This window comes from Aedes albopictus, chromosome 2, assembly GCF_035046485.1.
Source record: "Aedes albopictus strain Foshan chromosome 2, AalbF5, whole genome shotgun sequence".
Lineage (NCBI taxonomy): Eukaryota > Metazoa > Arthropoda > Insecta > Diptera > Culicidae > Aedes > Aedes albopictus.
Window position 1 is genome coordinate 365,399,764 of NC_085137.1, and position 14,903 is coordinate 365,414,666.

The window sequence follows — 14,903 nt, forward strand, 5'->3', positions numbered from 1 at the left end:
CACTACCAATTACAAATTCCAAATGTCATAATTTTACAAGTTTGACTTAACCACCCCGCAAAATGACATACACGTACAGCGAAAAGTAGTTCAGCAATCATTCGTGATTTCTTCGTTTATTGTTTCAACACGGTGAAAAAGTGTGACGTTTCTTGATTACACAACTCCGGTTGCAATTCCTCTGACCTGCCGCCACCGACCCACCCGGTAAGGTAACCACAAAACCCAGCCCCTATTACTAACAGTGGTGTAGGTACTACAGAAAAGTCCCCTTCATGGGACCTTCAACAGTCGAGTCGAGTTGGGAGAGAGAGAGAAAAGCACCGATCCAGCCAGCAGCATCTCACCCACTCATTGGAGCAAGTTTACGCCCCATTGCGGGACGGAACAAGGTGGCATTACCAACTGCAATTAAACTTTTCCCTAATTAATTCCCTTGCAAACTCCCCTAGCCAAATAGCGTCTTTTGCTTTTTGCGCCGCGGTGACGACGACGACGACGCAACACAAGATGCAACAGCGCGCGATAGAAAATTTCCTTGCTCTACTTTGGAATCTTTCACCCTCGTCAGATTTTCATCTCTTTGCATTACAACAATCGCTATATGTATGTAGGTATTTGGATTGCACATAATGTTCCGATGCAGCAGTTCTTTCCTTGAACCTGGGGTGCACACAGGAGTTTCCTCGACTTTGGCCGACCAGAGGTGTGGCTGCTACCATTGGGAGCTGGGGAGTTGTATAAAGTAAAATAAATTTTGTTTTATAAGTCCTGAACAAAACAGAGTAGATTCCTTTTAAAAATTAACCCGTTAACGCCCAAGGTGGCTCACAATTTAAATCTTCAAATAAATTTGTTATCAAAGGTCAAGTTCCAATAAAATAAGCATGATTTGATGAAAAAAATGGAAGTCTATGGTGTAGTTTCAAAAATATTCTTCATTGTAGGTCCTCAATATCTGATAATTTCTCGAGTTCTACTTCAACACAACTTCTACGCTATCGTTATATTCTGATCCGTATAGATAAAATGCAGCTCTAAACAAGTGAGAGAGATGATAACCACTCAAAAAGGATAGAAAAAGGACTTATAAATTGGGGCAGATATATAACCCGATAAACGCCTAAAAGTATGCAATGCATGCTTCTTGTAAATTCATGTAGTTTCGACTGCAAGGTTCAACATTTCTCATTTTTTTAACAAATCAAATAAAGAGAGCTCACTATATGTGGCATAAGCAAACGTTAAAATACTTTAGAAGTTATATTTCACACAGATAACTAATTCTAATAAAGTAATTGAGTTTTTCCTTCGACACCCCACAAACTCTCCTTACGTACTCACCATACGTAAACTTTTCAGAAGTTTTTTATATTTAAAAAAGAAAATCGTGTTAAGTACAGTCAGGTTTTTTTTTACGCGGTGGATACGTACTGCGTAAAAAAACTCAGTTCAAAATTCAAAAAACTGCGTAAAAAGAGTCTCACCATTTCTCGACGAATCATGCAAAAATAAGACGATTAAACCGCGTAAAAAAAGACCTGACTGTACTGTTCCATTTAATTTGTCTCCTTTGACAGATACGTATTTCGACCTCAACTATATGGTCGTCTTCGGTGTCTCGTATTTACAGGTATTCAACTAACACGCCCAGGTTCATCATCATTCCATGTTTTGATATAAAATTTCAAACAGATATACTCTACAAGGCTTCTCCACTTATGTTTGTACTACTCCATGATTGTCTATTCGTGAACAATATATGAATTTTATGGTAGTATTCTGGACACTATCAAAGTTACATCGAAAAGATGATGTGAAATCCCCGAATGAATCCCGGGAGGATATACAGAAGGAATTTTGAGAGTCATATCTGGTAGAGTTCTGAGGGAGTCTCAACTGAAACCTTGGTAGGAATCCCTGAAATAATCACAGAAGAAATCCCGGGAGGAATTGCTGTATAAATCCCGAGCGAGGATCCCGGCTCATAGAAAGAATTCCATTAGGATTTTCTGAATATGTTTCGACAGAACACTTTGAAAGTATACTAAAATGAATATGTGAAGTAATTCCAGAAGAAATCCGTGAAAGAATGCTGGGTAAAATTTCTGAAAGAATCCTTTCAGGATTTTCTAAAGCAACTCTGGCAGAAATCCCTGAAGTTATTCCTGAAGAAATCCCGTAAAGAATACCTGATGTATTCCTTAGAGAGATCATGACAGGAATGCGGACCAGAAGCTGAGCAGGCATTCCTGCAAGAACCATATAAGATGTCTCTATGATCTAGGGTTGCCTGAAAACAATCTCGGAAGAAACATATACTTTTTTCATTTTTTTTTCGGGAGGGATCCCTTAAGGAATAACAACAGGAATCCTGGAAGGAATCTTTGAAGGAATTCCAGCAGAAATCCCTGAAAGAATGCAGAAAAGAATAATCAACAGAATCCTTTCAGGATTTTCCAAAACAACGCCTGCAAAAATCCCTAAAGGGAACTCCGAAGCAATCCATTCAGTAATCTCGGAAGCAATATCTGAAGGAATCTCGGGAATAAACCTGAGAAGATTCTCGAAATGAATGCCTGAAGAAATCCTGGAGAGAATTCCTGAAGGTATCTCAAAAAGAACCTCAGCTCATCTAATCTCATCTCAATTCTTCACCCTATTCTCTAGCCTCTACCTTACTGTCTTCTTTGCCCTCTATTCCAACCCTCTATCCTACGCTCTATCATAACCTTCAACCCTACCATCTGCCCTACCCTCTAAACTATCCTCTACTATAACCACTGCCCTATCCTTTACAGTACCCTCTAGTCTATATTGTGCATAATCGTACCGTCTACCCTGTTTTCTACCATAACATTTTCCTACCCTCAAACCTACTCTCTATTCTACCCTTCTCCCTACTGTCTACCCTATCCTCTACCCTAACCTTCTACTCCACTCCCTCTACTCTATCATTCACCTAAACCCTCTACCCGACCGTCTGCTCCACCTTTTATCCCACTCACTAACCTACCATTTACCCTTTAGATACGCATATTGCATGGTATTATAGCTCAAACTACCATTCAGTGGCCACTAACTTGGGTATGGTCCGTCATCTTGGGTTTCAAAATGGCGTTGGATATTCATTTTTGAGTTCTACTCATGAAACCCGATCGATAGATACCCATATTGCATGGTAACATAGCTCAAACTCTCATTCTGTGGCCGCCATCTTGAATATGGGCCGCCATCTTGGATTTCTAAACAGAGTCAAATATCGTTTTTTGACCTCTACTCATGAAGCTCGATCGATAGATACTCATATTGCATAGCATCATAGCTCAAACTACCATTCCGTGGCCGCCATCTTGGAATATGGTCCGCCATCTTGGATCCCAAAATGGCGTTGGATATTGATTTTTGACTTCTACTCATCAAGCCCGATCGATAGATACCCATATTGCATGGTGTCATAGCTCAAACCACCATTCCATGACCGCCATCTTGGAATATGGTCCGCCATCTTTGATTCAAAAATGACGTCAGATATAGATTTTTAAATTCTACTCATCAAGCCCGATCGGTAGATACCCATATTGCATGGTATCATAGCTCAAACTACCATTCCATGGGCGCCATCTTGGATATGGTCCGCCATCTTGGATTTCAAAATGTCGTTAAATATCGTTTTTTTACTTCTACTCATCATGCCCGATCGATCGTTACCCATACTACATGGTATCATAGTTCAAACTACCATTCCGTGGTTGCCATCTTGGATATGGTCCGCCATTTTGGATTTCAAAATGGCGTAAAATATCGATTTTTGACTTCTTCTCATCAAGCCCGATCGATAGATACCCATATTGCATGGTATTATAGATCAAACTGCCATTTCATGGCCGCCATATTGGATATGGTCCGCCATCTTTGATTTCAAAATGGCGTCGGATATTCATTTTTGAGTTCTACTTGTGAAGCCCGATCGATAGATACCCATATTGCATAGTATCCGAAACAGCATTGTCGTTAAAAAGCATATATTCGGGATGAGGACCGCCATCTTGGAACCTAAGCCGCGCCATCTTGAATATAAATATCCTTGCCAGGGATGGGAAATGTACTGGAAAAAACGGTTACCGGCTGTGCATTTGACATTTTTCCACACAAACATCACAGGCTAAGCCAAACTCAAACTGTTCGAAAAAGAAATGTCATAACATTTTTTTTCCTGCAGCCTTCTTCCTCGAAACGGTTTCTAAGCACGAAGCGCGAGAGCGCCAGTACTCGAGCACAACGACGACACAAATTTCTGTCTCTCCCGTTTTCGCATTTTTCTGCGTTTCAAACCGCTTCTAGACAAACTTCTTTACGCATCACAAGGCTAGGAATGTGCTCTAGCTATTTGTGCAAATCGATTTAATTTTTTTATTAAAACAAGTGAGTTATTAGCAGTTAAAAATATTTGACATTTTTCGCAATCACCCGCCTCAGCATGACTGCTCATAAATATTTTCGTGGGGAAGCGAAAACCATCAAGCGTCTGCTTGACTGCCGTCGGCGCGGCGTCTGATGGTATTGGTGCTACCGTTGTTTTGTTTTTATTTTACTGCCAGTATCGATGAACGGAAAAGAGAAAAAAGTATTTTTGCCATCCCTGATCCTTGCTACCACCTCCACATCCTAAAGAATGTGTATACCAAATTTGATAGAAATTTCTTGACGCATTTCAGAGTTATTCCTATGTTCCGGCGTACATATATACATACATACATACATACATACATACATATAAACATACAAATAGACAAACATACAAACATATAAACATACAAGCATATAAACATACAATCATACATACATCGACTTTTGTATGTATTGATAAAAAACTCTGCTGAAGAAATGAACTGTAAATTATTACCCATTGTCAAGATTCCATGGAAATCGCATTGGAAATGATGCTCACAGATCGTGACAATATGCATTCTTTGCAGCATCGTTTACGCCACCTAGTGAACCAGTCACATACTATATTGTCCACTATGAGCAAGGTATGGGTGTGGAGAACATCTTCTCTAAAGAAAGTATTCTAAAATGTTGCATAATTCTGGAGATATTCACATCCAAAGGACTGGAATCTATGACAAAAGGTCGAAAGACATAAGGTCGAAGGACAAAAGGTCGAAGGACAAAAGGTCGAATGGACAAAAGGTCGAATGGACAAAAGGTCGAATGGACAAAAGGTCGAATGGACAAAAGGCCGAATGGACAAAAGGCCGAATGGACAAAAGGTCTAAAAGGGTAAAGAGCATGCCAGTGAGTCCAAAACCCGCTAAGGGGTATCAAATCCTGTGATATCAGAGACAAGCAGATGTCTTAAGCTGGTCAAGGACTTACAGTTGATGAATATTTTGATTCCAAATTCCACCAACAAGCGGTGCTAGTGAGCTAACAAATTTTGTTTTTCATATGTATCAGGAAAATTTGCAAAAAAATTGCAACTAGCGCCACCTAGTTGCAGAAACTCGAACCAAACGATAATTATTCTGAAAACCCTTGATCTACCAAACAAGTTTGCCGAAGACACCATCTTTCTAAAGAATCAGAATACTGAGATATGTGAAATGTAAAATTTGTACGCTATTTTGCGCCGCCTAGCGGTGAAATCACGAATCACACGGCCCATATTCTGAAAGCCCTTGACCAGCTGAACAACTTTGCCGAAGAAACCAACTCTCTAAGTAATCAGGTTTCTGAAATATATGGGATAGAAATTTTGTCAGTGTTGCGTCTGCTTGTCTAAGATTTCACATATATCACAGACAAGTAGATGTGACACTAACGAAATTTCAATCTCATATATCTCATGATCCTGATTACTTAGAGAGTTGGTGTCTTCGGCAAAGTTGTTTGGCTGATCAAGGACTAACCGATTATAAGACTTAAGATTCAAAATTCTACCGCTAGGCGGCGCTAGAGAGCAAACAAATTTTAAATTACTCATATCTCAGCATCCTCATTTTGTAGAAAGATGGTGTCTTCGGCAATATTGTTTGGTAGATCAAGGGCTTTCAGAATAATTACTGTTTGGTTCAAGTTTCTGCAGCTGGGCGGCGCTAGTTGCATTTTTTTTGCAAATTTTCCTGATATTTATGAAAAACATAATTTGTTTGCTCACTAGCACCGCCTAGCGGTGGAATTTTGAATCTTTAATCTTATTATCGGTTAGTCCTTGACCAGTCAAACAACTTTGCCGAAGACACCAACTTTCTAAGTAATCAGGATCATGAGATATATGAGATTGAAATTTTGTTAGTGTTACATCTATTTGTCTGTGATTTATGTGATATCTTAGACAAGCAAGTACTTTCATACTCCTGTGGTACACACAGTATTGCACTGGAAGCACGACTGAGTGCGCTCTTACCACGAACTTTTGTGTGCACATTTTCTGCGCGCACAAAATGTGCACGCAGAAACTGAAAAAAAACATTTGTTTGAGCACTCATTTTGAGGGTGAGCGGGTGGTTTGTGTGTGAAAAAGTTGCGTAGTTCACCCTCGCTCTCATTAAAAGTCGTGTGTAGAGTGTATGTTTTCTCTTCTCACGTTTCGCACTGAGGACTGAGGAGCATGCCATCTCTGATTCCTTAAAAGAACAGCCTATGGGTTAAAGAAGGATGAATCATAGATCGGAATATTCTCATTTGAAATTCCAATCATTAAAGCGATTAAATAAAGCCAAACAGTCTATAAATTAGAAAAGGACAAATCTCTGGATATTATAGGGGTGATCCATGAAGTACGTAACGATTATAGGGGGAGGGTGGTTTTCAAAAGTGTAACAAGCAATATAGTTTGTATAGGACAGGGAGAGGGGGATCGAAAATTCTCAATTTTTGGCGTAACGCCTGTATGAGCAAACAAAATGAAATTGTTTAATTATACAGTATAATTATTAGGATCTACCTATCAATCCAAGAGGGGTTGATCACTAAGCACAAGTAGTTAATGAATGTTTCTGCAGAACAGTTAGAAAGAACAGATATTGAAAAGAAGAAGGCATAATTTCTGATTGAAAAATAAGTCCCTAAGGAGTCAATAATTATTTCACTAACAAAAGTTAAAAGAACAGCCTATAAATTTAAGAAGGAAAAATTCCAGAACAAAAAATCAAACTTAATTGCCATTAAATAAATACTACATTAACAGAACTTGAAAGAACAGCCTACAAACAAAAGAAGGAAAAATTTCCTATGGAAATGTTAGTGACTGAAATGCATATGATTTCTATAACAGCACTACAATGTTTCTTTCAATGAGCGGCAACAAATTGGTCTACTAAAATTCGACCTTTTGTCCCATTCTACCTTTTGTCCCATTCGACCTTTTGTCCCATTCGACCTTTTGTCCCTTCGACCTTATGTCCATTCGACCTTTTGTCCATTCGACCTTTTGTCCATTCGACCTTTTGTCCATTCGACCTTTTGTCCTTCGACCTTTTGTCCTTCGACCATTTGTCCTTCGACCTTCTGTCCCAAAGCCGGGTTAAGAACACAAGTTACTAAATTATTTTTTTTTTAATTTGGAACAACATCTACGTAAGGATACGACTGAGTCATCAATTATATTAGTCGAGGGATGCTGAAGAAGTCTGTAAGTCGCGGGCAAAATAGGCCTATCTATCCGAAGGTAAGCATAGTAGTGATATTAAAGCTTCACACAAAACTTCAAATTGTTGCTTGGGTATCACCCTAAACTGCATCGAGTTTGTGATTCATCGTACACCACCACATACTGTATCCTGCCAAATATCGTCATTGGCAAGGTTCGTTCGTATACTGGAAGTGTTTCCAAGTGCTCCAAGAGATAAGTTTTCAAATCCACAGAAGACTAACGATCTTATGAACTTTTGTGCATTATCATTGTTGTGCATGGTACAAATGATGAGTGTGTGCATCTTGTTTAACTGGTGCTTATTTGGAGCATTTGGAGTCGATCTGATGTTGCGTTTCATTTTTTCAGCTCAAGATATCAGCCATAAACAAGGATAGAGTGGTAGACGAATTCTTTCGTCACCTTTCCTCCAAACCTACCCATTCTGTGAACCGTAACAGATTTAGTTAAAAAGTTTACAGTATCCTTGCTACATACATGATGCGTTTCAAAACGACATGAAACTTTCCTGTGATGGTGTTACCTCAAACAAGACCGAAGCGTCCTTGATTTTTGCTCATAAACGTGCTGTGACAGCACACCTTCGTCTCATTCCGACTGATTGCACCGAAAAGAAAAGCTTCTAGCAAAAACGCAAAACCACATTGATGCATCATCATTCGTTGCCATCCATCGCCCCTCGAACAAAAACGTGGCTTTAAGGTGGCCTTAAGGTGACCTAGATATCATCCGATCCGGGTACAAACTTCTGCCCACTCGCTCCAACAGCAGTGTCCTGCTGCGCTTCCTGTCCCTAACCTTGTCTGAATGCATGCACCATGTCTGAAATTCTCCCTGTAACCATTGACTGCTCCCCGCAGACGCTTGTATGCACATAGGAAAGTATATATTGCACCAGCTTGCTGCTATGTATGGTACACCACCCGCTCCAAAAGCGCCAGAAAAGCTAACTCACACATACCTACCTACCAACTTGGAAGTCAGTTTCATCCGCTTTGGATTTGCAGCATGCTGTGCTCATTGTCGAAAAACTCCCCGTCGTCGTCGTCCTCTTCCTCCTTTACTGGGTATGGGTATTAGGTAGGTCCTAGACAGCCGTCCTTTCACCAACTGTTACTTGCCGCACGGATAACATGCATTATGGTCTTTCTCTTTGTGATTCCGCTCCATCCTGCCACTGATGGACATCGCTCAAGTATGGAAATGGCTGGAAATCCCTATCGACATTCGTATCACATCGACTGAATCAATACTATAATCGTCAGTTACGATATTGTTTGTACAGTTTATAAGGATCCAACAAGCCTAGACAACAAATTCTTCGGGTTTTACATCTAACGTTAGGCATGAGTTATCAGTGCAGTATCCTGCATGGGAACGTCCATTTCATGAATCTTTAGCGTTACATTACAATTATAATAAAACTTTTTTATTCCTCTCCACACAACTCAGTTCATAGCTGCAGTCCTCCATCCTCTACCACCAAGTCTGCTGCGTCCCGCTATTGCCACGTCATTTTGCATCTCGCATGCTATCTTCTTGTACTATGTATCCGGATCACTTGCGAACACCAGCTTTGCAGGGTTGTTGTCCAGCACGGCCCATGGTATCCTTTCAGCATTTACCACCTTCCGGATGCTAGGTTCGCCGTGGAATGCAGCGAGCTCGTGGTTCATTCTTCGTCACCACACACCGTTCTCCAGCACATGACCAAAGATGGTCCTAAGTACTCGACGCTTGAGCAATTCGAGTGTTTGCATGTCCTCCTCGAACATAGTCCAGGTCTCGTGCCCATAGAGAGCCAACGGTTTCGACCGCAGGTTCTTGTGGAGCCCATAGTCCCGACTTCTTCTAAAGGGCCTTCGTATTTCGTGGCTAACGTTGTTATCTCCCGTTAAGATGGACCCGAGGTAGACAAAAACCTCAAACACCTCGAAAGTGTCCCCGTCTGTCGTAATGATCGTAACACTGTTGCCTAGACTTGTCGTTCGAGGTTCCACCTGCCGGCATGTACTTCGTTTTCGACGCGTTCACCGTGAGTCCGATCGTTGCTGCTTCACATTTAAGGCGGTTGTACAGTTCTGCCACTGCACTGTTCCAAATGTTCTAGCAGCGGTAGAAAAGCTGGGCCTCGGCGAGATTCGAACGAACTAGACATATCGCCCGGAACCCTTAAGCAGTTCCTTACACCGTCTATCGTTGCTTTGAGCTTCACGGAGAAGCCGTTCTCGCCCATGATTTTCCATAGCTCTCAGCGGTCGATACTGTCGTACGCCGCCGATGAGAGGGCGTCCATAAATGACGTAGCTTTTTTAAAGCGATTTTTTATACCCCCTCGTAGCATTTCGTCACAAATTTGGATACTCCCCCTATAAATGACATAGCTTGTTAATTCCTCCAGCACTTCCTTCTGAGATTTCTCCAAGAATTTCCTTTGGGATACCATTTGCGATTTCCTTCTTTTTGTATTCCTACAGGGATTCCTTTAGAGATCCCTCCAAAAACTCCTTCCGGAGTTCCTTCTTAGATTCCACCATAAAGTCCTTCTGAGATTTCTCCGGATTTTTTTTCTAAGGTTTCTCTAAAAGTATATCCATGGTTTCCATCGGGAGTTCTTTCAAGGTTTTCTTCTACTCTGTTCCACCAGCTCTTCGGACATCTCTTCAGGGATTTCAACTTGAATTTATTTTGAGATTCCATCAGAACTTCTTTCTGGGTTTCCTAAAGATGTCCCTTTTCGAAATTCCTCCAGAAGTTCCTTCTTGGTTTCCTCCAGGAATTCACTCACATATTCAATCCGAGATCTCTGCAGGAAACCCCTCTGCCATCTTTCAAATCCCCTCCAGGAGTTCTTTTTCGGATTTCTTCAGGAATTCCTTTCTGGACTCTTCTGGGAGTTTCTTCTAAGATTCCTCGAGGACTTCCTTCTAGGATTTATACAGGTTATACAGGTTACTCCTCCAGGAACTTTTTCCGGCATACCTCCATTCACTCTTTCTGGAATTCCTCCAGGATTTCCTTTCTTAGATTTCACCAGAAGTTCTATCTGGATATCTTCCGGGATTCCCCAAAAGTTATTTTCGGGGTTCTTTCAGAAATTCTTTCCGGGTTTCCTTCAATTCCTTGTTTGCTTCAGAAATTGAACCAGAAGATTCTTCTGAGACTCTACAAATAGCTCCTTCTGAGATGCTTCCAAGAATTTATTCAAGATTTCTCCAAAAGTACCATCTAGCATTACTCCAGGAGCTCCTCACGATATTTCATTTGGAATTTCCCTATGATTTCCTTTGCAGATTTGTTCAGGAGTTCCTTCTGGAAATTCCATGAGGGATTCCTTTTGAGATTCCTCCAAATCTTTCTGGAATGTTTTCAGAAGCTTTTTCTGGGATTACCAGTAGGAATTCCTGTGAAAATGTTATCCTTTTCCTATTGGGAAAACCTATAAAGAACACAATGAGAAATTTCTTTCAAAGCTACTAGAGGAGCTCCTTAAGAAATTGTTGGAGGTATTCTTCGGAAAGTCCTGCAGAAACTATATAAGGAACTCCTAGAATAATGCCACAATGCCAAATACTTAGAATTGTTTTCCTTTGCAACCTTAGCGGCGTGCAGTGCAGTGCAAGCAGCAAACTATTGGTCGTAAAAAGCATTTGAGTATTGTGAAATTGATTTTCATACACATTATTCTTTACGCAGGATTTCAAAACCATTTTCTCAGATACAGTAGTTGTGTCCGATTGCTGCATGTTTTATGAAAGGATGTCCATTATGTCCATTATTTGTAATATACATTTATGTGATGGAAAAAATAGATCATGCAATATGTATTTAATTTTTTTGATTTACTGGATAATGATACTTAATGCAAGTAAAATTTTTATTAATAACGTAATGTTTTTGCCTTTCTCGTACACTAAGTGTACTGGAAAGGCTATATGTTCACTCCAAAAATGATTTTTTGATAGAAGGCCCGGAGAGTCGAGTCACATATACCAATCGACTCAGCTCGACGAATTGAGGTGATGTCTGTGTGTGTGTATGTATGTATGTGTGTGTGTATGTGTGTGTACAAAATAAACTCACATCACTTTTTGGCAGTAAACCTCAACCGATTTTAATGACCGATGGTTCATTCGACGCGGAATCTGGTCCCATTGTTTCCTATTGAAAATGGTTCGGATCGGTGCAGCCGTTCCGGAGTTATGGCCATTTAGGTGTTCCGGACCGGTACCCCTGGAAGGGGCCAGACATGAAAATGCAACAACCCCATGCATGCGACCCATCAAACCACGGCATTTTCGATTGTCTGATGAACGGTAAGCAGAAACATAGTCTCAGACCATATCTGAATCGGTAGTGCTCCAGAACCGGCTCTGGGTGTCCCGCCGGAAGTGGCCAAATATAAAATTGAACATAACCTATTCATGCGACACATCAAGCAGCGGCGTTTTCGGTAACCTGATGAACAGTTAGCAGAAAAATAGTGTCAGACCATATCTGTAGTGTTCCGGATCCGGTTCCGGCGGGGGTCACGACGGAAGTGGCCAAATATAAAAGAGAACCAAACCCAAGCATGCGACACATCAAATCACGGCTTTTACAATAACCTGATGGCCGGTCAATCAGAAAGTAGGCTCAGACCACATTGGGGACTGCCGGCTGTATTCCGGAACCAGTTCCGGGTGTCTCGACGGAAATGGCCAATTATAAATGTGAACCAAACCCATGCATTCGACACATTAAATCGCGGCTTTTTTTATAACCTAATGACAGGTTAGCAAGAAACTAGTCTCCGACCATATCTGAACCGGTAGTGTTCCAGAACCGGTTCCGGATGTCCCAAGCCCATGCATGCGACACATCAAAAAGCGACAACCTGATGAATGGTTAGCAAGAAAATAGTCTCAGACCATATCTGATCCGGTCTTGTTCCGGAACCGTTACCGGTTGTCCCACCGGAAATGGCCTTATATAAAAGAGAACCAATCCCATGTATGCGATACAACAAATAACGGCTTGATGACTGGTTATCAAGGAAGTAGGCTAAGACCGCATTAGGGACTGCCGCTAGTGCTGGAACTAGTTTCGGGTGTCCCTCCGAAAGCGGCCAAATATAAAATTGAACCAAACCTATGCATGCGATACAGCAAAGCGCGGCTTTTTTGATAACCTTATGAACGTTAGCAAGCAAACAGGTTCAGACTATACAGGGTGGTAGGCTCGTGAATGTGAACTTTTTAAGGAGTGATAGAGGATCATAAATGGTGAAAACAAATTTCGACGCACATGGTCAAATCTCAACCGTTACGTAGTAATTGAACTCTACATGTTTTTGACTTGCATGCCTCAAACTGGCTATAGATTGAAAACCTATTCATTGGTTCCTTGTGCAATTTCGATTGCTTTGGTCAATCACGGAGTAGCAACTAGGAATTGTGCGGTCATCTATGCTCATGCTTAAACTGGCTACAACTTGAAAATGATCAATCTTATCACAGTTTTTTTACCCTCATTCGAAAGATTATTAAATTTTCTACCCAATAAAGATCATTGAATCTATTGGTTTAGTTAAAAAACTTAGTTTTCTAAAGCAAGTAAGCTCAAAAGTATTGTTTTTTATTTGTTTTTGTAAATTATTTTGAAAAATGCGTAATAAATTTGAATTTTCTCCTAAGCAAATTTGTGGCCCCTATTCCGTTCTACAATTCGTTCTTTGACATCAAAGGTCTAGCTCCTCTCATGTTCTTGTAATTCCGAATTCAACATCGTATTTCAGATCATGAATTTGCAACTGGTCAAAATTTTTATATACGCAAGAGAACAAAATCATGACCAAAGCAATCTAATCAAATCACACCATTTCAAATTCCTGCGGTGTTAATATAAAGTAGGATGGATCAACGTGTTATGGGAAAATTATAATTTGATCGCATCAACACTAAATCAAGTTTTTCTAACCTCCTTTTGCGTCTAAAATTCCTGTGCACAATTAAGCGTTTAAGTGTTCTCAGGATCGGCTAATGTCGACGTAAAGACCATGAGTAGATTTTCGACGAGAAAGGCACTATCACCACTAGGTGGATCAATCTGGGTTTTTTTTAATGAGCTTAGTAGAAAGTTACGTAACATATCATAAACCTCCAGACACGAATGCCACATAAGTGGTAAAGTGTCTTTAATAAATATTAATAATAATAATATCATAAACTCCTACCCAAGCTCCTACCCCCCTATCGTCACACTTCGTCACAAAATCATAAACACCCCCCTCCCCCCATAAAAGCTACGTCATTTATGAATGACCCCTAGGTTGGGACCTGGTATTCACGGCATTTCGGGAGGATTTGCAGTACGGTTAAGATCTGGTCCGTTGTCGACCGGCCGTCGATGAAGCCGGCTTGATAACTTCCCACGAACTCATTCGTTTTAGGTGACAGACGACGGAAGATGATCTGGGATAGCCCTTTGTAGGCAGCATTCAAAATAGTGATCGCTCTGAAGTTCTCACATTCCAAATGGTCGCCTTTCTTGTGAATGGGGCAAATTACCCCTTCCTTCCACTCCTCCGGTAGCTGTTCGGTTTCCCAGATCCTGACTATCAGCCGGTGCAGACAGGTGGCCAACTTTAATGGACCCATCTTGATGAGTTCAGCTGCGATACCATCCTTACCAGCTGCTTTGTTGGTTTTGAGCTGATGAATGGCATCCTTAAATTCTCCTAGTGTTGGTTGTTGGGAGTTGCTTCATTTCCATCCTCCGCTGCACTGGCGTCTTCGTTTCCTTCGTTGCCGTGGTCCCTCGTGCCTATGTTCTCCACTGCTGCTTCCACCTTTCGATCACCTCACGTCCGTCCCTCAAGTGGCCTTCGTCCTTATTCCTGCATATTTTGGCTCGCGGCACGATGCCGTTGCGGGATGCGTTGAGATTCTGATATAACTTTTGTGTTTCATGGGAACGGCACAGTAGTTACATTTCTTCGCACTCCAGGGGCTGTCCATAAACCACGTGGTCATTTTTTTGGGACTTCTCAACCCCCCCCCCCCCCCCGCGTGGTCATTAGTCCTTACAAAAAATTTTTTTCGTCCATACAAAATGGTCATTGGCCGAACCCCCCCCCCCCCCCCCCCCTCATGACCACGTGGTTTATGGACAGCCCCCCACTTCTTTCAGGCGGCGCTTTTTCTCCCGAAAGAGGCAGGTCTGCTGTTTCCGCTTCTGTTCCTAACGTTCCTCGTTCTGTCGA